Source organism: Varanus komodoensis, unplaced genomic scaffold, assembly GCF_004798865.1.
Source record: "Varanus komodoensis strain SLA01 unplaced genomic scaffold, ASM479886v1 scaffold108, whole genome shotgun sequence".
Taxonomy (NCBI): domain Eukaryota; kingdom Metazoa; phylum Chordata; class Lepidosauria; order Squamata; family Varanidae; genus Varanus; species Varanus komodoensis.
This window is the reverse complement of record NW_025335307.1, coordinates 871,036-896,963: the sequence shown is the minus strand read 5'-3', so window position 1 is coordinate 896,963 and position 25,928 is coordinate 871,036. Positions and strand designations below refer to the sequence as shown.

Here is a 25,928-nt window from a genome sequence, read left to right as displayed (position 1 = left end):
AGCGGACATTCCTCAGAGGATTTAGTATCTGAAAAAGCAAAAATATTCAGAGCAGGGGAGACTAAGGGGAAGCGTTTCATAATACTCTCTGACTCCAATCCATTTCAGAGACCTGCTTTCCCTCATTACACTATTGTGAACTTTATTCTTTTGATGCAAACTATTTTGGTGATACCTTGGCAGGCAAGCTTGCACACTGGCTTGGGCATCTTTGCCTGCCGTCTGTTTCCTACAAATGTCCTCATACCATGACAAGGGAGATAGAAATCATTTGCCCGGAGCAGCCAGGAGTCCAGCATGTGGGTCCTGCCCCAGCTGCCCACAAGGAAATATTCTGAGTTAGGCAGGCCCATAGCCCTTTCTGCATAATTATATTGAACTGGAATGATGTATCTGCGACTGAAGCTTGAATGCTTCTTCTATTCTCAATATGTACAATCCACCAATGCACCAGCATTCCCTGCTGAATGTGATTACGTTGAATGTTCCTTCAAGGAAATTGCATCCATGGAGATAAATCCACAGGGAAAGTTTCTCATGAGTTCTCTAAATTTCACTACTTCCCAGATTATTCTTTCTCTCCAAGTTCATTGACTGAACAACCACCAGGGCTCCTTGGATAAGTTCATGACATCTCGATGTGGGCTTTACCTGCCATGGCTGAATATTCAGAAGCTGATTCCTTTCCCCCATCTGTGAGTATTTCATTCTGGATGAGAACAGGCCATGTAGCACATATGCCACACAGTAGATGGCATTGTAGATGCGATAGCTGGAAGTGGACATGCCCAAGTTGAACTGGAACTCCCTTGGGTCCATTTGCATCTCCCTCGCTGTACACACAGGATCTGAATATGGTGGGGGTTTTCCTGATCTCAGAAAGGCACACTGAAATGCCAATTTCCACCACACTCGAAGAAAAATGTCTCCTTGAGGGTGGAATGGATCTAAAGACAGGAAAAAAGCCTTGAATGCTGGAATATCCCTTGTGTGGGCTCTGAAGTGCAAAGCTCCATGAAGGGTCTTTAAAATTACTCTGGACTCAGAGGGAACACTTGCTTCAAATTCTGAATGCGAGGTCAACATCCAAACCTTCCAAAATGGGATCTTTCCACTTTCTTCATGATTATGTAACTGAATAGTTAACTGTAGTGTTGCAGTGTTGTCACCAAAGTAAATTATGACTTCTGCTTCTAACCATACATGAGGAATGTATCCTGTTGTGATTTCATGCACCCGGGCAGGACCAATTGTTGAGAACATTTCAGTGAATGCAATGCAGATGTCCTCCTGCTGCAGCAGGGGAGACAGTGCCTGGAGGAAATGCTCGCCATGGTCATTGCTCTGAACAAGCAGTCCGATCCAGTTCCAGTGGAAATGCAGCAGCAGCCAGACTAGGCCCCCGTACTGAGGAATTTTGGGGGGATTAATCTGGAAGAAAAAGAGGAATGCACTGCTTTTGCCCTGAATATAATTGAGCAATTGGGTTACGAGCTGAAGCAATGAATTCCTGATAGTCCTTCATAACACTTATTTGGATGCATTTTGAAACCAAGGATAGTTCTTTTATGCATTAAGCTTCCATCCTCTAGGAGCCATGAGTTGAATTGCATGGAATACTATCCCACAAAAGGCATCCCTCTTTCAGCTGGGATACAAGAGTACAAAGGGAAGATCTAAGTTTTCCCCCTCTCCGCCCCATGCACCATGGGGCAAATGTCCACCCATAGCGCAGACGTGTCTACAAACATCAGGAGTGAGATGGACCTTGCCCTGGCAGAAGGACTAATCATGGCAAAATGCACGATCGATTCACACTTGAAGGATGCATATCCTTGTATGCATCTGCAGAGCTTTGGGGCTTTAGGGCCAGTCTCCATCAGCCATACTTGGTAAAAACCATTCCATTCTTTGGTAGTCAAACAACAACCTCACCATGTGAGAAGCCCCCCTACCTTTTCATCCAGTATTAAAGAAAAACATGCACTGCAGGGATGAATCTGTTCTCAGAGCTGACCCTTCTCTCTACAGGTCCCTCTCATCTGTCTCCAGATGAACGCATTCACCTCTGGGATCTTGTAGATGCCCATTAAGGCAGCATTGTCTGATGAAGATTTGGAGACAAAATCCTGTATGATGGAGATTAGTTGATCCTGCTTGTCACATTTGTAATTAGGAATCATTCTGTCCCGTGTAGACAGCAGGTGAATGTTGTTCATATGCATTACTCTGGCCAGGTCCTCATGCTGATAGATGCGGAAGCCAAGTGTTATGTTGGGAAGGAGGTCTGGATCCTTGTTGAGCTCAGTTATGGAAAACACCAAAGCCAGGATGTGCTGGTAGTTCCTTATTATTGATCTGCCATGTTGGGAGCAATATTGGGACACAGATGAGGACAAGCACAGAACTGGTGAAATAATTTTCTTCAAGAAAAGTGTGCCAGGATCCTTTCCCCCAGGGTGCCTTACCAAAGGCATTTCTGGCTGAACACCTTTTATTGAACATACCTCCTTCAATAATTTGTCAAAGGAAAACACAGAAGAGAATACTGTGGAGGAAATTTTTTCCATCCAGGAAATCAATGAGCTTTGCCCTTATTCAGCCAAAGAGATGATGGGGAACCGCACAAGGAAGAGGTGTACACAAGAACTTCCTTTCCTTTTCCCCTTCCCCATATAGTAGATGCACTCCTAGAATGGAACCTCTCTGTAGGGATCAGGCAAGAGATCCCCTTCCTATCCTCCAGGAATTCCCCTGAACCTTTTCCAAGCAAAGCTAAATCCAAGAGTCATAAGGGCATCTCCAAACTCTCTGTGCTGCAGAGTCATCCAGACCTCATCAAGGGAAGGACCATGGAACAGGCTGGGGCCCCTACTTCCCATGCAGGAGGTGCCAAGGTCAGTCCTGACATCTTCAGGAAACCTCAAGAAGATCCTCTCTCAAACACCTGAACAGCAGCTCCTTCTCAGTACAGGCACAGTGAATTCTGGTGCACCAACATCCTGAGATGGTAGAAGGCAGCTTTTATCCAAACCTGCTGACTAGAATGAGGAAACTAAAAGTAAAAATAGCCAAACATGCACCCAGGATTTAACCCCCCCCCCCCAATTTTTACCAATTCAGGGTAAAAATGCCAAGCCACTCTTAAAGTGAAAATGAACTCAAGAAAGGTGGGGTATCTTTAAAATATAAATAGGAAATGCTTCAGGCACAAGTTCAAATACTTCTAACAGGAAGGTGTAGAAGATGACAGAGGAGGCAGATGTAGCTTCATGAAAAGCCAAGGCATCATCTGAAAACATCAAGGGACATGGGCAGAAAGTGGAAGGAAGGCCAAGCTGTGCAGGACAAATGCAGGCAGGTTGCACAGAATTGCAGGGAAGGCATCAGGAAGCTAAGGTAGGGATGAGCTTGGCCTGGGACTGGCTCTCCATCACCCCTCACTCCAGAGCTGCCTGCCGCTGACACCAGAACTGCCGTGGGTCCCAGGGATGTTCTTGCCATTGCTGCCTGGCAGGACCTGCACCAACCCCACCTCTCACCACTTCTTACTGCTTCTGGGGTGGGTGAGAGCCACACCAGGGCACGGGTGCCATACGGGTGCAGCTGAATGGTCGCAGCTGAAGGGCAGCAGCTTAAAGGCATAAGCCGTTTAGGGCTGGTTGGGGCTGATCAGGGCTGGGCCAGGCCAAGGGTTCTCTTGATTTTTATTTTATTTTTGGAGCTGAAGTACTGTGTAGAGGGCTCCATTTTAACCACACTGCATCCTGGTTTTGTTTGTTTTTAACTTTTTTTTTTGTTGTTTTTTGTTTTGTTTTAATTGTTATGGGAGCTCCTGGGGAGCAGGTGGGTGCCCCCATAGGGGTGGTTATGGTCAGGGGAAGATATGGCACTAGGGGTTTAACATGTCTTTCCAGAAGAGGGAGGGACAGATGTTTAGTATCTGTCCTCCCCTCATGTTTCTCCCCCAGCCAGAAGGTTCCAGGAAGTGATATCAATTGGCTCTCAGGCTTGGTGGTGCTACTGTTGAATGTCATGTTGGCCCAAAAAGGACATCCCACATCTACAACTTAATTGTGGATTGTGTCGATTGCCCTGACCATTGTGCCATTCCACAAATCAACCAGAGCATTGACAGGAGCTCTTGCACTATCAATTGGAAAATTCCCCAAAGCCTTCAGGAAACTATCAGGATCCATGAGGCTCCGGGGGTGGACCATCTTCATAGTGTCTGCAACCTTACAGAGACAAAAATGGTCCTGAGCTCAAACTTCACAATCCAAAAGAAAGTCAAAATACCCACTGCAGGGAAATATCTTTCTCAGAGATTGCCCTATTCTTTCTACTGTTTCTCAGCTCTGTTGGTCGTCCACACTGACCTCAGAAGGATGAATTTATCAGTGGGATCTTGAAGGGCCCCCTAAAGGCTGTCATTTCTGAGAAGGATTTGGAGTCAAAATCCCCATTAAAAGAGAGCAGATGATCCTTCCTTTCTCATTTATAACTCGGAACTCCTCTCTCCCAAATGGACAGGAGGATGAAGTTGTTGTAACACCTATTTCTGACCAGGCCCATGTGCTCATACATGCAGAAGCCAAGTGTCATATTAGGAAGGTGGGCCAGATTTTTGTTGAGCACTGTGATGGCAAAGGCCAAAGCCAGAATACCCTGGTAGTTCTGAACTAACAGCCTGTAATGGCAAGAGGGATGTTACGGCAAGGATTTGGAGAAGCATCAAATTGGTGAGAAGCGGAGGCTTTGAAGGTCTATCTGATTCAACCTACTTTGAGGAGAGTTGGATCATTTTACACCAAGCAGTCATACCTTAAGGGTTCACAAACACACATCTACAATCTTGCTGCATGTTTTGATGTGATCTGCCCACAAGCCCAGCTGGATCTAAGCTCTGCTTCACTGCATTTCCATTTCAGCTGATTTTCAGGCAGTTCTGAGGTTCCTTTTCTCTGCAGGCAAATTTTTCTGAGCTGACTTTCAAAGAAAACAATCATGCAAGCAAACAGAATCTTCTCTTTTCTTAAATGACAGTTCACCAGGCTCCCTTTCACAGGTGAATAATTTCCTGGTTTACTCTGACTAAACACCCTTTTTTTGAACCAAGCAAGTTCTATAATTTGTCATGGTCAAACACAGGGACAAGATTGCAGGAACCTTCCCAGATAAGAGGAAATTGTTCCCATACAGGGCAGCCAAGGTATTTATGGAGCACCCCAGAAGGTGGTGGTGAAAGCAAGAGCCGTGGTTTCTCATCTGCCCCATGTACCTAAAAAGCCTCCTAGAATGGAACCACTGCTTAGAGATCATTCTGGAGAGCCTCCAACCATCAGTCCTCCAGGAATTCACCTGAGCCTTTCCCAAGGCAACTTAATTCCAGGAACCATCATTGCTTGGCCAAACTCTGTGCAAAGCAAATCATCTTTTGCACAATGATTCAGACCTCATCATGGGAAGGACCATGGGGCAGGCTGGGGGCTCTGCTTCTCATGCAGGGAGTGTGAGGATGAATCCTGGCATGTCCAGGATGGGCTTGGAAGACCTTCCTTGATGTAAAACACCTTCTGACAAAGCCTGCATGGAGTGGATTTATTTATTTTTTTAATTACATGTAAGACTGAGCAACTCTTTCAGATGCAGATTCTCCCTGGCTCAGTCCTTGGCAAGTATAGGTCATTCTGGGAGGGAGAGAGAGATCCCACCACATCCGCAGAGGAGCCGGCCTAGATACTGACCTTGAGAAGATTGCCTACCTAAAGCAGCATGAGGGTTCCCTTGGTGATACTTTTCAAAGTGACCCTTGATGCAGACACATGAGGACAAGCATCATGCATTTGTTTTTGCCAAAGGAGTAAGGCTGAATCACTTCACACACTCTAGCATCCAGGGAGGGCAACCCACTGAAACTGGTAGCAGAAGAGGCTGAACTAGATGGACTGAAGTTCTGTTTGCCGAGAAGGAAGCTCTCTGGCTGCCTCTTAATTTTCATAAGGTCCAATTCCAAGTAGTTACAGAGGAATGCCCCCATCTTTTAGCCTAGACTATATTTTAGGCTAGAAGACAAATATTGTGCAGGAATGTTAAGATTTAGAGTGGGGAGGGGAGCATTTGCTGCCTGCATCAGGAAAGGACCTGCACTCTCTGAAGGAGAAGAGCAGGAAGGGTAACTGAGGACAGAGCCTTTCTTTGGGGACTTTTTTCCTGGAAGGGAGACAATGCTATTCTTGAACTTACCCTGTATTTCAGAATATTTGATCTGCATAGCACAAGTGTTACTCCATGCAATAAATATACTGCTGCCTGGAAATAAATTATCTCAGCCCCATTTAGTAGATCTTGTTGTGCAGCTGTGGCACCCACCCAGAGAATCCTGCATGCAAAAGGCTCACATCGACAGCCCAGAATTGCCCAGTGCATGCAGCTGTGGGGATCTCAAGACATGCCCAGGATCTGGCTGGGAATGCTGGGAGTTGTGTGTCAAATGACCTCTTGGGGTTCAAGGAAGGGAAGGAGCAGCTCATCCGCTTTGTATCAGCTGCTTGAGGTCTTCTATCTGGAGCCTGTGCACTGTCTGAAAGTCATGGCCATTAATCCAATGAGGTCAGGGCTAGAGCCAGAAGACTCTTCTGAGGAAGGAAGTCAAACTGAGCCCAGAGGTCTTCAGCACAGAACCCCAATGAAGCTTACACCAGAGTTTCCTTCTTTTGAGGTGCATTATTCAAGATGGGAGGGAATGCATGTCACAACTATTTTGAAAGAACTCGTAGTGAGAAAGGCTTGCTGAGTTTCTCTTGGTGCTCAAGCAATCTGCCAATTGATTCAGCAGATCTAAAAGGGTAAGGTCTCAGGGCAGAGCCCCACCATTCCATCTCTGTCTTGGATGAAGTCTGCTTGGGGCAGGAATGGCAGGGAGACCTTTTATTTTAAAAATATTGTCAACCTGAGAAAAAACTGCTGGTTCCCTCTCACTCTGCTGCATTCCTAGTACCCCTTGGGACAAGTCCCATGAAGACATCCCAATTCTGGCTCTCCCTTTTGGTGAAGGGCGATCTGGCAAGGCTCTGTGACTCTCATATTGAACATGTCTTCTTGAGCAGCATCCCTGACACACGTCCCTGGAATGAGCCCCTGATGCCAAAGCAAACATGCACACATGCATCCCAGATCCCTTTAAGGGAAACCTACAGTGGATTAACATCGCGTATCATTCCTGGTGATGTATGAAACTCTTCTCGTTCTGCATAGGAATATCTTCCAAGTAGTAAATTCCCACCAACAATCAGATCTCCTGGTCTGTAATAGTCTCTTGACTTCTTAAATAACTGGGTCACTAAACAACTTGTGCTCATCATCCTCTGAGTGGCCTGAGGCAGGAGCCAAAGCAGCAGCAAGAGCAGGACAATCATAGGGGAGCAGGGAAGCTCTCTCTCCTCAGTTACCAAGAAGCAGAGGAAGAGTTGGCTTTGCAGCCTCACCAGGAGGAGTGAATCTCTGGAAGAGAAGTGCAGGTGGCCAGGTGCCAGATGCAGCTGCAGCCCCCACCAAAAGAGTTCAGGGCACATTCATATTCAGCATGCTTTCTCAGGGATTCCTTTGTTATTAACTTGCTGGATGGAAACCCATGTGGGATTCCTCAATTGTTTTCCATCATTGCAGGGGAGGAAAATAATCAGAGTCCAAGAGGCCTGGAGGCAGAATAAGCAATTTTCATCACTTTTACCTTCTGTGTGGACCTTTGGGGATTGACTGGTCCTTTCCACCCCTTGAACACTGGAAATCAGATCCCCATCAGTCAGGAAGGAGATTGTGCTTGGGCCAAGGATCTTAGCAATATTTTTGGATAGGAAGGGAGGGGCAGCTCTGGGTTCTAGCAGTGAAGGGGCCCAGATGGCTGGAATGGCTGTGATGACTGAAGGCATTCCACCTGCAACTCCCATTAGATGGTTCACTGGAATGACCTCTGTGACCATCAGTGTCATTGTCAGGCTCTTCAGTGACTTGGTCTGAGTCTGGACACTTGCCTTTGGAGATTCAGTCTCCTGACACTGGTCAATTTGATGCAGCCCAGCACATACAGCCTCTCTGGGAATGCCCATGTTGAAATCCTCTCCCCACTTGCTTCTCCATATATAAAAACAGAGGAAGGTGCTTCCTGCAACAACACTTGTGGTTTCATTGGCTTCTGCATGCCAATTTACCCTGATGGGAGAACCAGGTTGAAAATGAGGAAGGGAAACATTCTTGTGGATAAATTTTGCACTGAACAGTTAGTGGGAGGGAATGAGAAGTTTCCGTCAAGTGCCATGTCAAGCTCTGAGTGGTGGCCGATAGAGCGGTGGCCAAGTCACAGCCGTACGGGTCCTGCCTGCACTGCACAGCTGAATTCCCTGGAAAGGCTTTGCAGGTGGGGGCGTTGAGGGCAACCCAAGCTGGATCAATCCTCACTTCCAAACTCCTGCAGCAACTGTCCACCCTGGTGCAGATGGGGTGGCAGGTGTCACACTTCTTTTGCTCCCACCAACGTATACATTTCTTATTTTCCCCCTGCGTATTCAGTGATTGTGCAACCCAGAAAACCCTTCTGGTTACCCATCCCACTCCACTCTGCTCACTAGAACTGCTCCCCCCACCCTTTGTCCAGATGGCAAAGGTTGGGGTGAGAGCTGTGGGCATCTCTCCGAGGTGTCAGTGGGGGTGCCTGAACTTCCTTTGGGCAGCTTTACTGATTATTTATTTATTTATTTTAATCAGACTTCTCAGAACAGCATGCTTAGTGGATGTGATTCTCTTGAATTTGACCATCCTTCATACTCATAGAATCAAGGAAGCATATACTTGGAAGGGGTTGGAAGGCATTCAGGTTCAACCTCCAGATAATGCAGGACACAGAATTACATGATCTCATTCAGATGGCAGACCAGGTGCTTTCTGAAAGCATCCAGTGAGGGAGAGCCCACAGTGTCCCTGGTGGAACCCACAAGCAGACAGGGCTGCATGTGATCCCCAGTTTCATTTTTTGATCATTATGGATTCTCCCATGAGAAAAGCAATGAAGAACTCTGGACAGAGGGGGAAGCTTGGCTCTTTCACTTCTCCTTCTTTTCTGGGGATGGACACAATTGTTGGTGCGTGCTCACAACATTTGTCAAACAAATGTCAAACAAAGTGTAAGTGACCTGGGAAAGAAAGGACAAGTCGGATGGATTGCTTAATTTCAGCACCAAATCAATGTTCCTCAAGTCAGGAGATTAAAACACTGAACATTTACTTATTTGCATGTAACATAATTCAAAAAGAAGCAATGTATATTATTTACTGAAAAATAAAGTTTTTTAGCATCATAAGTCTACACCTCTGACAGATGCAAGCCAGGAGTAGTGTGAGGCCTTCAGCATCTCCAGATTTTCCTATCTTGGATGACCATGATATTACTAACACTGAAGTGCCGAAGAATTTGCTCTACATTTGTTCCTGATCAAGAATACATTTATTTCCTGATGACCTAACAGCCAGCATCAATTATTTAGGGTTCTCGCAGAGAGACGTAAGATATTCCATAATATTAACCTCTGCGGAGAGGGTCAGGATGTGTAAAATATCAGCCTGGAGCCAGTTGTGACATGAGGTATGTAGCTTAAGATATCCATGTACAATAGTAACATGCATGATGGTCTCCCTACCTCTAATCATTGCAAAGCTGAAGACTTAAAAGTCCTGTGCATGATGGCTGTGGCTGCTGGACTTGACTGGACAAGGGGTCATCCTTGATTGAGGGCAGGAATTTATGTTAAATAGTCATTTTTATACAATTACTATCTGGTGCTGTCTGTCTCTCTCAAGGTGTAACAACGAACAAGACAGGTGTTTTTATTAATTCTCAACACTGACAATACCAGGTGGGTGCCTGGTGTGGGGCAGAGGGACTTGAACCCATTTTATCTTGGATTCAGTAGGGTAGTCTGTTGTCCTGGGAAGGATAACATGCATACAAATTATTTAAAGAATTGTTTGCTTTCCCTACATGGCACCTCATATTGCTCCCTCCCATGCCTCCCATATTGCTACCAAACCTGTGGGAGTTTGAAGATGGCCAGCATGTTGGAAAGCTGCATGGAGTTTTCAGAGTCAGTGTCTTCAAGGACGGCCAGCAGGTGATTTCGCCTGCCACACTTGTAGTTGGGAACATGGGTCTGAGTGGTCGAGAGCAGGTCTATGGCTGCATCAGATGGCAGTCTAGCATCTTGAAGGCTGTCATAGATGTTGTAGCCCAGGGTGAGGTTGGGCAAGAGGCTGGGATTCTGGTTGACCTCCAGTATGGCAAAGAGGAAGGAGAGGATCTTCCAGTAATAGGTGCCTCCCAACCTGAAAAAAGGAAAGAAACAGGTCTCCCGGACAGCCCTGTTCATGAATCCTTGAACAGCCCTTTCAGGCTGCATCCTGCTTCTCAAACTTCCACTTGCTCAGTGTGGTCTCCACTCAAACCAAGAGCCCAACAGCCCATTCCTTTGGAATTTCTGGTGGGATTCCAGTGGGCAGACATGCCTATTTCCAGTCCAAGTCCAGATCCCTTCCCCTTGACTAGACACATGTAGGAAAGTTGCACATCCCTGGTAGGAGCCCAGCATGTTCAACCATTCACACTGAAAAAGAAGGGAAAGCAGAGGAGTGCAGAGGCAGGAAAGGTGGCACACTTTCTGGGCCCTGGGGCCTTCCCATTGTCCTGGAATCCCCCTTGTCCTTGCTGCCCATGAGTTTGCTGGCTGGGTCTTCATGAGGGAGAAGCAAGCTGGAAGGATTTGCTTTGGCTTTGCATGCCACTGTACACTGCACTGCCTGGCACAAGCAGGCCAATGACTTACCGAGGCTGTCCATGTGAGGCAGGTTTATTGAAAGTGTGTGGTCTAAATAGGACTTCTTCTGCAGAGATGCTGGCACTGAAGATGAAGTCTCCTGGCCGGTAGTAATTCTGTGGCTGCATCTCATCCCTGTGCCAGCTCCAGGGGCATTTGGCTCCAGCTACCCACAGCAGGCCTCTGGGACCACCAGCAGTAGCAGCAGGAAGAAGAGTGCCATTCTGCCAGCATGTGACATGGGCTCCATCCTGCCCCTTTCAATGAATTAGATGAACAATTAGGAAAAAAAATTCTTCCAAAATGGATGTGGTGCCCAGCCAGCCAAGGCTTCAGTCGAAGGGCAGGAGAAGAAGGCCCTGCTCACCTGCCCTCAACCTCTCCTGGGCTCTGAGCAAGACAGGAGGGAATGAGGTGCCTTCCCTTTTGTGTCTGGATGCCAGACACACCTCTGCAATCTCAGGAATGCACCAAGGGGTTCAGGATGGACTTGTGGGAGGGCAGCCCATGAGGTTTTGCAAGAAGACCAGTAATGCATTTCCATAACTGTACAGCCACATGGCTGCATCACCTCTGTGGCTTCCTGAACACTTTCCTCAGTTCCATGTGCAGGGGACTCCTTTGGTCTTGTGCCCTGTAGCTGGCCTTGAAGGCACGATCCATTACAACATACATTTGCTATTCCCCCACCCCCAGCATTTCCTCAAAGTGATGAAATTTGTCCCAGCAAAAACTCTGCTTCACTTTGTTCTTGCCCATTTTTTTTAAGCTTAGCTGGGACCATGGAAGTCCAAGCAGGGCATCTCTAGCTCAGAGTGCTACCATCCTCACGGGGCAGAATAATTGTCCTTTCTGCACCCAGCCTGAGCTCCAGGAATGGGACATACTCTGCTTCTTTCAAAATGTTGCTCCAACAGAGCAAGCAAAGAGAGGGAGCATGAGTGAAAGTCCCTGATGGAGTAATGATCCCACCTGTCCCATCCCAGCTCTCTCTGAAGGACTGTGAGGGAAGGCACTTTCCTTTGTCTTCCCCGCTCCCCCACTAATGTTCCTCCTTTGCTTCTGGCTGTGTCCACTGCCCATTTCTGGCACCATGTTCCCCTTGGGGTGCATGTGCCAGAACTGCATGTTTCCCACACATGTGTCCAGGAGAAGAGGCCAGTTCTTGGATAGGCATGTCTGAAAGCAGAACCCAAACCGTTCTTGGTTGACAGGATGAAGCAGAGGGAAATTGGGTGTGCATCTGCTTGTGTGATTGAGTGTGCAATAAGTGGGGTGGGGACTGAGAGAGCTGGGTCTGAATCCCCACTCATCCCTGAAGATCCCTGCATGACTTTTGGCCCGTCACTCTTGCTCAGCCTGACCTGCCTGACAGGGTTGTGTTTGTCAGGAAAAGGATGAAGAGGAGAAGCATGCAAACAGCTTGCTTTCCTCATGCATGGAAAAGGACAGGATTTAAGTGCAGTGTGATACTGACAATAATAGTGACAGCGATGGTAAAATATTAAAAGAAGTACTCCATCACAAAAATTAACTGGAAGGTGCTCCAAAGAGCACTCATGCACCAGATGGGCATCCAGGCTGCCAGGAAACCATTGCCTGCCCATTGTGAAGTTTTCATATTTCATGCCACTTTGAGAGAACTGTGCAGATAGTGCTGGGCAGGAGTCATGGGAAAATGGAAAAAGAATGAGTTAGAAGGGACCTCCCAGGCCATCTTGTCTGACCCCCGGCTCCAGTGGGCTCTGCTCATTATATGCTTACCATGCGCATGTCCGGCCTATCCTTGAACACCCTCAGGATGGGGATTCAAACACCACTCATGGTATGGATAAGTGGAGGGTCCTGATCCAGGCAGGCTCCAGTGATGTGTAGAAAAGTAACCATGAGTCCCTGGCAAACAGTGTGAAGTTGTGGAAGAGAAACCCACATCCAGCTTGCCAAGCTGGCTTCCTCAGGAGTGCTTCCTGTTGCTCACATGGGGACTGCCAGCAGCTCCCTGAGGAGCTCCATGTGTGAGTGAGGTGGTGGTACAGGGAGGGTGTGTGACCCTGGGAATCTTGCCCCTCCACTTCCCCCATGTGCTGCTGGGATATTTCTTCCAGACTGGCATTACGGAAGCAACTCTAGCTCCATGCTTCCCCCTCTGCTAAGCCTTCTCCTGCAATGCATTTCAAAGCAGCCCTGCCACATTTTACTGTTTGAGGAAGCAGGGGGAGCAGAGGCAGTAGGTGAGCATGACATGGGCTTTGTTCCTGTGGGAAAGAGGCCGAGAATTGAGATGAGATTCCTTACTTGGGCCCCTGTGCTTGGAACTGCAACTTCTGCCGTTAGAAGTGTCAGGGAATCTGGTTTTGCAGCCCACAAGATTGTATGTTCAGATCTGATAGGGAGACCTCTATGATGCAAGCCTCAGTAGTTTTACTCTTGAGAACACCCAGGAAACCCTTCTGCAGAGTCGAACCTTCACAAACAGCACTGCCAGGTTGAGGCACACTCACCAGCTACAATGTTCCAGAACATGTGCAGAGTTTTTTTTTTTTTTTTAATAGGTTTTGAGTCATGTACACAGGAGTACAGTTGATGATGGAGGAAGAATAGGTTCATTTTGAAGGGCAATGCATCCATGAACAAAATGAGCTAACTTCAGAGGGGCCATGACATAAATATCAGGGATTACAGAGTATTGATATGACCCTTAGTCAGGCATATGAATCATAAGAGGTCTGGTGTGTGAACCTGACCAAGGAAGCAAAGGCAATTGCAACAAAATGAGCAAACCAGTCAGAGCAGCTTTGCTGTATTCAGCAGAAAAATGGACACAAAGTAACTTTTCTTGGGAACTGCTTTCCCCAGAGGATTACCTTGCCCACTAACAGTAGCAGCTGCCTCAGGTGAGTGAAGAGTCTCAGTCTCTTAAATGAACAGATAACTAATCAAGCTTCACAGAAAAATAGGCCTGCCTGAGAATTCTGGTTCTTCCTGGGCAATAGGAGCACGGATACTGCTGGATTGATTTCAGATCATGGAGGCACATGTAAGCATCCTTCTCTTCAAAGATGTATTGGAATTTTCCTCAAACCCCCTCTTTGTTGCTCACTGTTCCATTCTTCCTCTTTTGTATGGGCAAAAGTTCCCACTGCCTAGTTAAGATTAACAAGCCAAAGCTGGAGAGAATAGATTGTGGTGGATGCAATTTGAAGGAGAAGGGTACTGTTTCCTGAAAAGTGTTTTAAAAGGAGGTACTGATGCATAGACAGTAAATGAATTCAATTTTTGAACTCTCACTGAAAAAGATACAGCTTCATTGGTGGGAGTGATCGTGACTGTGTTGAAGTAAGACAGAGATTAGGCTGAAAACAGGAAAATGGACTTTGACACTTCAGGCAATTTAAAGAGTCTTTGGCTTACTGACTGTAAAAGTTCCAGCTGTTAGACTTAATTAAATTCAGCTCTACTCCAGTGTAAATACAGATATCACAAACAATACTAACAGGACCGGCTGGTGGTCTGGGAAAGAAAGTAAAAGCTTCATTCTCAATTGTTTAAAGTGTTCAGTGAAATTGAATCTTTAAATAAGTAAAATATAAAGACTTATATAATTTATATGGATCTTTTAAAAGCTATCAACAATGGAGATTATGATATGCTGAATTCATCAGCAACTGATGTATATTGTTGAGTCTAGAGAAAAACAAAATACTAGCAAAGAAGTCATTGAGTGTTCCTTGTGTTGGATGAATGATGTATAATTCATCTTTTTCGGCACCAGGTGAAGACTTTTTTATTCAAATGTCATTTTAATTGTTAATAGTATTTATTTATTTTATTCTTTGGCCAGGGTGACTTAATTTATACTGTTAATTTATATTATTTATTGAGTTTATTATGGATGTGAGCCGCCCCAAGGCTTCGGCGAATGGGGCGGCATAAAAGTCTCCTAAATAAATAAATAAATAATCATTTTAAATTGGTGAAATATATCTCAATCACTTGACATGGATTTAGTGTTCCATCTGCTGGAAGAATGTTGAATAGCTTTTTAAAATCTAGTGGAATAAAGCTTAAAGAATATATTATTTAATTGGATTTGGATTATGTATTTGTGGGTCTCAAATTGTTGATGTCACAAAGACAGCATGATGAAAAACTAACTCTTCCTGGAGATGTGAAAGAAGAAGACGATCAGATTTGAGTCTAATTAGAACTCCTAGATGAACATATACAGAGAGTGAAGAGAAATTGAAGGGAGCCTTGGAAAGTGATATGGCTAAAGAAAAGACCTTGAAAGCTTTTAAGAAGATTCTGGACTCAGAAAGGAAGATAATTCTCAGGAATTGAAGGGGATGAGAGAGCAGTGGAAAGGGGATATTAAAGAACAAAGCTCAGATAAAAACTGAAAAACAGAAAGCTTTTACCAAAATGCTAAATCAAATGAAGGCGATGGAGAAAAATTTGAAGAAACAGAGGCATTGGCTGAAGCTAGTACATTGGATATAATCTGCCATTTTGACAAAATAACCGAGCTGGAGAAAAGGGTGATTGATTCAGAGGATGGAGACTGTAGAATGAATTTACAATTGAGAAATATGCCAGGACGACCAGCAACTGAAGAAAAGAATCTTAGAAGTGATGTACCTGCATAGTTTAAAGAAGAGAGAGAATACAACGTGTTGGCCTCCCACACTGGATTTGACTAACTGAGAGATGTGTTGATAAGTTTCTCCAACTTCTATAAGAAGGAGAGGCTGATGAGATAGTTGAGAGACCATTTGGGTCAATTCAAGTTTAAGAATGCACCTATTCAAGTGTTTCAAAATTTGTTTCCACACAATTTCATTCAGACATTCACTGCAAGCATTCTATATTATTTTGTTGAAGAATAATATTAAATATACTTGGGAATACCAAGTGTATGTATATGAGAATCGGGCATAATGGAAAACATCACAAAATAGAGTTGCTGGAACAAGGTTTCAAATTGGCACCTGAATGGGGCCTTAAAGATTTATTTATTTATTTATTTATTTAGGGAACTTCTATGCTGCCCCATTCGCCGAAGCCTTGGGACAGCTCACAATCATAAATAAATAAAATAAAACAAAACAATATAATTTAACAGTATAAATTAAGTTGCCCTGGCCAAAGAATAAAATAAAAAATAATATTAACAATTAAAATAACGTTTGAATAAAAAGGTCATTGCCTGGTGTCGAAAAACAAATAACGATGGCGCCAGGTGGACCTCTCTGGGGAGCACATTCCATAGATTGGGTGCCACTGCAGAGAAAGCCCTCCTCCTAGTACTTACCCTCCTAATTTCCTTCACGAAGGGTTCCCGGAGAAGGACCTCTCCCGCTGATCTCAAGGGGCAGGCAGGCATATATGGACGTAAGCACTCCTTCAGGTAACCAGGACCCAAGCCATTTAGGGCTTTATAGGTCATAACCAACACCTTGAATTGGGCCTGGACTTCAATGGGAAGCCAGTGAAGCTGACAGAGAACTGGAGTCATGTGAACATAATGCCCAGTCCCAGTCAGCAGCCAGGCAGCTCTATTTTGAACCAATTGAAGTATCCGGACCATCTTCAAGGGCAGCCCCACGTAGTGCGCGTTACAGAAGTCAAGTATGGAAGTCACCAACGTGTGTGTCACTGTCACCAGGCAGTCGTTCTCCAGGTAGGGGTGCAGCTGATGGATCAGCCGAAGCGGAAAGAAAGCGCTCCTCGCCACTGCTGTCACCTGAGCTTCCAGTGAAAACTCTGGATTGAGGAGCACTTCCAAGCTGTGGACTTTGTCACTAAGAGGCAGTGCAACCACATTCAGGACTAGGTTCAATTCAAGATGAAGACCAGTGGCCAGAATAGAAGACAAGACCAAGAATTTCCTTCAAGTGAAGGAAATGGAGCAGCTAGTGGAGTTTCTTTGTTCCTGGTTATTGACTACAAAGAAGCAGATCTTGCCACAGTTTGAAGCTTCTCCAGGATGAAAAGGAAAGAGAGGAGTGGGAAGAGGCAGTGGGGTGTCTTTCTTTAATTTAAACCATTAAATGAGTTGAAGAAGAGGCTTTCTAGTTAATATTTCGTAGCTGGAAGATAATTAACACTCTCCTATATGTGTGTGGGTAATTATTAGGTAAAATTTATTATAGGTTTAAAAGAGCCTAGAGGAATGTTGTCCATGGGGTTGTGAAGGGTCGGGCATGACTTAGCCACTAAACACAAAAGTTTAAAAGTAAGATAAAAGATTTATAAATCAGGTAGAGTACTAACTTTAAATGAGCTAAATGTGATAATAGATGGATTTATTTATTTATTTATTAAAAGCTTTTGTATGCCGTCCTATTATACCAGGATGGCTTACAATTTTTAAAAGGACAATTAAACAACAATATCAATAATAAATCAGAACAAAACAATAAACCAAACAGAGCGATTAAACTAAAAAAACTATTAGAGTTTAAAATACTGTTTAAATAAAAAGGCTGGCGCTGAAAAGAGCATTAACTTGGCGCCAGGTGTACCTCTCTGGGGAGTACATTCCAGAGTCTGGGTGCCATAGCAGGGAAGGCCCTACTCGGAGTTGATGACCTTTTTACCTCTTTTAGAGAGGGTTCCCAGAGCAAGGCTTCTCTCGCAGATCTTAAGGGGTGTGAGGGTGGATAAGGAAGGAGACGTTTTTGAATATGTGAAGTATAACTAGGTAAGATAGCATTGAGAATTTAAGGAATTACAAAATTGAAAATCTTTAAGATAAAAGGTGTATAGAGGCAATGGGAAGCAGACACTCAGAGTCAAGCAGACCAGTGGTTTCTCTCCCCCCTCCCCCCTTCTGTGGAGGTGGTACTAAGGCTCAGGATAATGATATTCTGCAGGAAACAGAGAAAGTGGTCTTTTTTGGAAGGGTGGTGTTTTGGGGGATTCAGGTAATTCTTTTTCCTTTTTAAAAAACAGTTTTGTGTTTGTTACTTTAGGAATACTTGTGAGGGTGCACAAACAACCAGCAACAATATGTGTTTTAAATATGAAATGGTTAAAACTGTAGGAGTGTTATCTTTGAATGTTAAATGCTTGTGGAATGTAATGAAAAGGAAAAAATTGAAGCTATAATAAAGATAAAGCAGATAGTGTATTTTTGCAAGAGATGCATCAAAGAAAAGAGAGGTTAAAGAGTTAAGGGTATCATGGCCAAATATTTATGAGAAAGCATAAGGGAGTTCTAAATGAAGGGGAATGACAATTATATCTAAGAAAGCTGAAGAAATTTAAATTAAATAAAATTAAAAAGACAAAAAATTAGACATTTGATAAAACAGGGAGAATTGAGAGGGGAGAACTATACCGTAAATAATATTTATTCACAGAATGAAAATCAGATGGCTTTCTTCAAAATAGTGCTTAAAAAGAGATGATATAAGACAGGGATCTGTAATAATGGCTTTAGATTTAAATATGGTAATGGATACAGTGAAACATAAACTCTAGTAAAGAAGAAAGAAGATATAGCACTACAGTGTTGACTAAAATGGTAAACAAAACAGATTTGAAAGATGTATGGAGAGAGTTAAAGGGAAATGGAAAGGGGTAAACATTTTATTCTTCAGTTCATAAGACTTATTAGAGAATAGATTATATATTTTGTGTCTAATGATTTGTTATCTAGAGTGTGTAACTCAGATATAGGTTTGATAAAAGTGACAGATCATACTTTGGTAAATATGGTTCTTTAAATTAAATATGATTCTAAAGATGTTAAAAGATGAAAAATGGATGTAAATATTTTACAACATAAAGATATAGCAGATTGAATGGAACAAATAAAAGAAATATGGGAGATTAATGCTAGAGAAGGTAGTCAAGAAAGCTTTATTTGGGATACAATGAAGGCAGTTGCAACAGGGTTTAGTACTAAAGAAGCATACAATTTAAGAAGACAAAGAATTAAATATGTGGAAATTTTAGAGGGACAAATAAAAGAATTGGAGGAAAAGTATATGGAAAATAGGGACATAAATATTTTAACAGTAATTCAGACTAAAAGAAAAGAGTAGCAAATTACTGAAACTGAAAAATATTCAGAGAGACATAGTACCACAGGGCTCCATCCTATCCCCTCTGCTATTTAACATCTATATGAAACTGCTGGGAGAAGTCATCAGGAGGTGTGGGCTGCGGAATCATCAATACGCTGATGATACCCAGCTCTACCTCTCATTTTCCACTAATCCAGGTGAGGCAGTGGCTGTGCTGAACCGGTGCTTGGCCGAGGTAATGGAATGGATGAGGGCCAATAAACTGAAACTCAACCCAGACAAGACGGAGGTCCTGTTGGTTGGCGGATCGGACTTCGGAGAGGGTGGATTGGACCTGGTCCTGAATGGTGCAACACTCCCTCTTAGGGACAAGGTCCACAGCTTAGGAGTACTCCTCGACCCGGAGCTTTCTTTGGAAGCTCAGGTGACAGCGGTGGCGAGGAGCGCTTTCCTTCAGCTTCGGCTGATTAATCAGCTGCGCCCCTACCTGGAGTACGACTGCCTGGCGATGGTGACACACGTGCTGGTGACTTCCCGCCTAGACTTCTGTAACGCGCTTTACGTGGGGCTTCCCCTGAAGACAGTCCGAACACTTCAATTGGTGCAAAATAGAGCTGCCAGGTTGCTGACGGGGACGGGGCGTTATGCTCACATGACTCCAGTCCTCCGTCAGCTTCACTGGCTTCCCATTGAAGCCCGGGCCCAATTCAAGGTGTTGATTATGACCTATAAAGCCCTAAACGGCTTGGGTCCTTGCTACCTGAACGAGCGCTTACATCCGTATATGCCCAACCGCCCTTTGAGATCTGCGGGAGAGTCCCTTCTCCGGGAACCCTCCATGAAAGAAATTAGGAGAGTAAGTAGTCGGAGGAGAGCTTTCTCTGCGGTGGCGCCCAACCTATGGAATTCACTCCCCAAAGAGGTCCGCCTGGCACCATCGTTACTAGTTTTTCGGCGCCAGGTAAAGACCTTTTTATTTAAACATCATTTTAATTGTTAAAATATATGATCTGGCCAGGGCAACTTTCTTCTTCCTTCTCTTTTCTCCTCCCATATTATTTATTTACTTATTTTGTACTGATAATCTTAATTTTATATTATTATGTTCGTAACTCAGTGTATTTTTTGTATTTTTGTATTTAATGGTAATTTATTATGTTCTATTGTATGTCAATGTATTTTATTGTGTTGTAAGCCACCCCGAGGCTTTGGCAAGGGGCGGCATAGAAATGTTATAATCATCATCATCATCATCATCATCATCTTAAAAAGAGAATATTTGGAATTCAGTAACAAGAATTCGAGATTGCTGGCTACAGCCACACAAAAAGAAAGGTAAAAAAAAATTGGATTAGTTAAAGATGAGAGTGGTCAAAAGTGCAACTTAACAAAGTACAAATTAGGAAAAAAATTTAGATTTTTTTCTAACTTGTATTCAAGTGGAAAGTTCTCACTTGATAAAATTCGATCAAGCATAGAGAGATGTTGTGGGGGAAAACTACAGCAAATGGGCAGGGAGCTGATGGAACAACTTGTTAGACAGTAGAAGATATTACTGACAAGTTAAAAGTAGGAAAAACTCCTGGGATAGATGGTTTTGGTCTAGAGAATTATAAAACATTTAAAAAGGTGTTGATTCCCAAATTAAAATCTTCATTTAGACATGTATTGGAAGGAGGTAGGATGCCAGCCTCTTGGAAATGCTCTGCAATAGTTTTAATTCCAAACCCCAACAAAGATTCGACTGATCCTGGAGCCTATAGACCTATATCCTTGAATAACCAAGATGCAGTGCAAAATTTTTTGCAGCAATATTTGCAAAGAGGATGAGTAATTTTAATGGTAATTATATTAATATGGATCAAAGCAGTTTTATCATAGGCAGGCAGATGGCAGATTTGACTAGAAAAGGATTAAATAGAACTGAATATACATGTAAGGGGAAAAATGATGGTATATGAACTAGAAAATTGGAAGTTTATCTGTATTAAATGTAAAATATCAAGATGTAGAGGGATCCTTATTAAATATTTTTGAACAAGATAATAAAAAAAATTTAAAAGATAGGAAACCCCCTTTTTAAGAATATGGTAACAATTTGGGATACATAGAGGGACATATTTAACTCATTGATTTCACCTTTATAGCCAATTAGGGAATTAGAAAGATTCCCAGAGAAATTGAGGAGTGGTTTGAGGGAGGTGTGGAAGAGTAAACATGTTATTAGGTTGAAAGATTGCTTAGAGCAAATGAGGAGTAAAGAAATGATACAAGCAGTAGTGGAAAAGGGTAAAGTGGCTCGGTATAATTTACTTCAAGTAGATCATTGGACTAAGACTTCTTGAAGAAAACTGGTAAATGTAGACAATGTGCTAAATCTGAAGATCTAATTTTACAGAAAGAAGAACAAGATAATATGTGGATAAGAGGAAGGACAGGTAAAATTTACAACGTATTGCTAGAAGTGGAGGACTGATATGATTCTCCTAAATAGTCTTGGGAAATAGATTTTAAAAGAAACATTAGCACTGAAGAATCAAAATGGTACTTAATGCCAGTTAAATTGAATTATATGAATAATGAATACTCCAATGCATGTTGGTGATGCAACTGGGAAGTGGGTACATATTTGCTGTAGTCCGGAAAGCACAGAATGATCTTTGGATTTTCTTCGGTGTCCTTCAGAACCCAAGACTTGACCACACCTTTCCTCCCAATCTGGAACCCTGCAGGACCTCTCTAGTCACAGACCTCCATTTGCAGGAATTTTCAGAAGAACCTTGGTTGACTATGTGCCTGGGAGTCTCCTGTCCTTCAATTGCTATAAGCAGAATCTGTTCTAGTTTTGGATAGCCTTAAGACTTTGGAAACACCTCTTTTAAAAGGCCCTGGATCATGTCCTTCCAGCATTTCTTTTACAGGTTCCCCAGTGAGTCAGCTCGCCCATCCCCCAAACAAAGTGTGGAAGTGCAAAAGAGAAAGATAACAATAAATGGAACTCTATTAACTGTCTGCCTACAAAAATCAAAAATGGATTAGCAATGTTTTATTTACTGATATAATAGATATTAATGACAGATTTTATTTTCCTGGGCTCCAGGATCACTGCAGATGGGGACTGCAGCCAAGAAATTAAAAGACGCTTGCTCCTTGGGAGGAAAGTTATGGCAAATCTAGACAGTATGCTAAAAAGCAGAGACATCACCCTGCCAACAAAAGTACGTATAGTCAAGCCTATGGTTTTCCCATTTGCAAGGTATGGCTGTGAAATTTGGACCATAAGAAAGGCTGAGTGCCGAAGAATTGTGGTCTTTGAATTGTGGTGCAGTAGAGGACTCCTGAGAGTCCCTTGGACTGCAAGGCGATCAAACCGGTCAGTCCTAAAGGAGATCATCACTGACTGCTCTCTAGAAGGCCAGATGCTGAAGATGAAACTCAAATACTTTGGCCACCTAATGAGAAGGAAGGACACACTGGAGAAGAGCCTAATGCTGGGAACAATTGATGCCAAAAGAAGAAGGGGACGGCAGAGAATGACGTGGCTAGATGGAGTCACTGAAGCAGTCGGTGTGACCTTAAGTGGACTCTGGGGGATGGTGGAGGACAGGAAGCCCTGGAGGAATGTTGTCCATGGGGTTGTGATGGGTAGGACATGACTTCGCGACTAACAACAATAACATAATAGATATACATATATTTAAAATGGCTATATTCTCATCAGTACACATTTCATTTTCTTCTGTTGTAAATGATGCATTCCAATCTTTTCAAAGAAACTCTATCTCTTCCTTCCTTCCCTTGTCCATCAATCCTTCCTTCCTTCCTTCACTTTTCTGCTCCTTCCTTTACATTTAGGGTGGCCTCCCCCTCCATTGACTGCTCTCTGGGATGTGCATGATCCCTCCCTCCATGGGCTGCTCTGCTGGGGATGAGGTGCTCGTGCTGCAAGGATGGAGCAAGGGAGAAGGCAGCTGAGCTGGAGCGAGCTGGGATAGGAGGCCAGAGAGCCCTTGTGGACTGGTTGGAGGGCTTAGGGAGCAGGTGCCTTTCCTTTGGCTCACTTGTAGAAGTCTTCTGAAGGTGCCTGCTTCCACACAAAGGAGGCATTGAAGTGCATCAGCCTGCAAACCCCCTCCACTGACATCTGGGTGCCCTGTTTCCAGAGTGCAGGTGAGTCTCCTCATAAACTTTTGAGGGTGTGTGAATGAATGCTTTCTTAATTTTATAGCCTGACAATTAACAGCAAAACCAAAAATGTTCTTGATGCTTCTTGTGCCTATTCCTCTTACAGGAAAGTTATGAAGTTAAGCAGATTTAATTGGACACTGGGTAGGACCGTGTGCCCTTTATTCAGGTGCAAACAGATTCGAGAAGGGAGGTTTACACTCTTCACATTAAAATACTGATGACAAAATTTCTCCCAGCGTAGAAAAAATGTTTCCAAAAACTGAGAAGCTGCACTTTTGTTATCCTGGGAAACTTCACTCAACGAGGATTTGTCTGCTGACACTGAAAAAGATAGCATGAAAAACTCAAAGACTAAAAAAAAGGAACACTGGGGTGGCGGGGAGGGAAAATACCAACAACAGCAACAAAGCTTAACTAATGAGAGTAACATGAGAAAAATTCTTGCATGCTGCTTCCCCATGTATGAAATGGAGCTTGACTGTTTCTCCAAGTACCGAACATTGCAAAGCTTTTTTTTTTTTTTCATTTGTTTCATTTCTATACCATCCATATCCCCAAAATGGATCCCTAGGATGATCACAAACGTCAGACTCTTGAGCTCTTGAGAAACAATACAAGCACAATTTATGTTTTGCTTTTGATCATGAGATACTCCTTGGTATTTAGGTCGGGGCTTGCTAGAATAATGTAGCACTTGGGGAGGAAGATGCAGCCCAGCAGCCCAGCACTGGAAGCCAAGATGGAGAAGACCTGCACGGCCACCATGTACTTGCCCCTGGTGCTCAGGTAGGTGGGCACAAAGGACACCCAGACACTGCAGAAGACCAGCATGCTAAAGGTGATCAGCTTGGCCTCGTTGAAGGCCCCGGGCAGCTTCCTGGCCAGGAAGGCCACTGTGAAGCAGATGGCAGCCAGGAATCCCATGTAACCGAGGGCAGTGTAGAACATGGCCACAGATCCTTCGTTGCACTGCAAGATGATCTGGCCAGGCTGGGAGTGCTTGTTAGAGTCAGGGAAAGGAGGAGATGTACCCAACCAGATGGTGGAGAGGACTACTTGGACGCTGGAAGAGCAGATGACAACAGAGTATGCCAAACCTTTCCCCAACCAGTTCCTTGCCCTGTTTCCTGGCTTGGTGGCCAGGAAGGCCAGCACCACAGTGACAGTTTTGGCCAGGAGGGAAGAGATGGCCACTGAGAAGATGATGCTGAAGGCTGCTTGTTGGAGGAGGCAGGTGATGCTTCTTGGCTGGCCAATGAAGAGGAAAGAGCATGCAAAGCAAAGCAAGAGGGAGACAAGCAGAATGTAGGAGAGATCTCTGTTGTTGGCCTTGACTACTGGGGTTTCTTGAAATTTCCTGAAGATTCCCATTATGCTTCCTGTGGCAATGGAGAAAAGAAGGGCTGCACAAGTGAGGAAGGTCCCCAAATTTTCTCCATAAGACAGGAAGGTGATGACCTTGGGGATGCACCTATCCTGGGTCTTGTTTGGATGCTGATCTTCTGGACACTTCAGGCAATGCTCTGCATCTGTCGAAAGCAAGAGAAACAACAACCTAACATCCCTTCCAGTTGCTGCTGTGTATGTTTTATTCATTATTGTTCTTGTTCTTATCAGTATTACTTGGGAATATTAATTTGGTCAGCTTTCTCCTTGACTGACCCAGGTGACGTGTGGGTGGAGAAGCACCCAAAAGAGGATGCTGACACATGAGCACTGCCAACCTCTGATCTGCCTTTTCTGCCCCTCCCTGCTTAATAGTCGTATCTACCTTCTGCACAGCCCCGCAGAGAACCATCTCAGACCCAACTGGGCTGGAAATGAATGACAAGTTCAGCATTTGGATCCTTCTGCCCAGAAAAACCTTCTGAGTGATTCAACTCATGTTTGCACAGTTCTGTGCATTCTGCACTAGCTCTACTTCTCAGCGGTGGGAAGGATAGGAGAGAAGAGGACGTAGTCTGGGGGTGGTGGGTTCTAAGGTGGTGGAGGGAGTTCAGCTCCCCCAGTGTCATGGCTGGATTTCCAGAACTGGCAACACCTGCCAACATGGTACAGTAGAAAGTCAAGCCAGAGTCTAGTTCTGATTCAGCCATGCTGCTCACTGGGTGACTGTGGGCCATTCAAAGATGCGCAGACCAGCCAACCTCACAGGGTTGCTTTCAGGAAAGCACTGACAGAAGGAGGAAATGACCTCTGCAGAAACCACCTCGAGTTTCTGGAAAGAAAATGGAGGGATATACGGACAATGAATAAATGAATCCCAGATGCTTTATGATCTGGCACTTCAAGTTCATTATACTTGAAGACACTTTCATTGTACTACCATTTATACTTTGTTTTTTACTGATAGATAAATAAGGAATATCATGGAACACTCCACTCATCTTGGACTCCATGGAAACTTTTCTGTCCCCTGCTCATTTCAGAATGGGCTGAAGCCCAGCATGCACAGCTGAAGATCATGTCCACATGTCCTTCAATCCAACCTATCCATACATATCTGAAAACCCCATACACCCCAACAGGAACCATTGCTGAAATAATCCACAGGGTCTTTCCCCAGGATCCTTCCAGATGGCAAGCCCTGCAATGCCAGCAAGAGAAGTCCTCTTTCAGCTCTTAGATGAGGCAACAGAAGCTCCAAAAGCTCCTTATGATCAAGAATATTCCTTCTCTGCAAGCCATCCAGTTCTCCTTTGGGAACTGTTCAGGGCGCTTTTGTTTCCTCTGCAAGTGGAGGGGAACCACTGCAGGACAAGGTTTGCTTTATGTGCCAGGATGTCATGAGAGGTACTGTGGAAGGAGAAGAAGGTGGAGAGATGGACAGGAATAGGAGGAATGC

The 25,928-nt window shown here is 44.2% G+C and overlaps 1 protein-coding gene across 1 annotated transcript in view; it reads right to left on the bottom strand.

The window, feature by feature from the left end:
- LOC123018045 (vomeronasal type-2 receptor 26-like) overlaps positions 1–25,928 on the bottom strand; it is a 35,016-nt gene that overhangs the window by 2,540 nt on the left and 6,548 nt on the right. The window lies entirely within an intron of this gene.